Raw genomic sequence first — 206 nt, 5'->3', positions numbered from 1 at the left:
GGTTTTAAACTGAACACATGAGACGTCCTGGTTTTAAACTGAGACGTACTGGTTTTAAACTGAACACATGAGACGTCCTGGTTTTAAACTGAACACATGAGACGTCCTGGTTTTAAACTGAATACATGAGACGTCCTGGTTTTAAACTGAGACGTCCTGGTTTTAAACTGAACACATGAGACGTCCTGGTTTTAAACTGAACACAT

General features: G+C 39.8%; 1 protein-coding gene across 1 annotated transcript in view; it reads right to left on the bottom strand.

The window, feature by feature from the left end:
* LOC116394766 (synaptic vesicle glycoprotein 2B-like) overlaps positions 1-206 on the bottom strand; it is a 43156-nt gene that overhangs the window by 22033 nt on the left and 20917 nt on the right. The gene's annotated exons all lie outside the window — the stretch shown is intronic.

This window comes from Anarrhichthys ocellatus, unplaced genomic scaffold (genome assembly GCF_004355925.1).
Source record: "Anarrhichthys ocellatus isolate YVR2014 unplaced genomic scaffold, GSC_Weel_1.0 scaffold41, whole genome shotgun sequence".
NCBI classification, from domain to species: domain Eukaryota; kingdom Metazoa; phylum Chordata; class Actinopteri; order Perciformes; family Anarhichadidae; genus Anarrhichthys; species Anarrhichthys ocellatus.
This window is presented reverse-complemented; position numbering and strand designations above follow the sequence as displayed.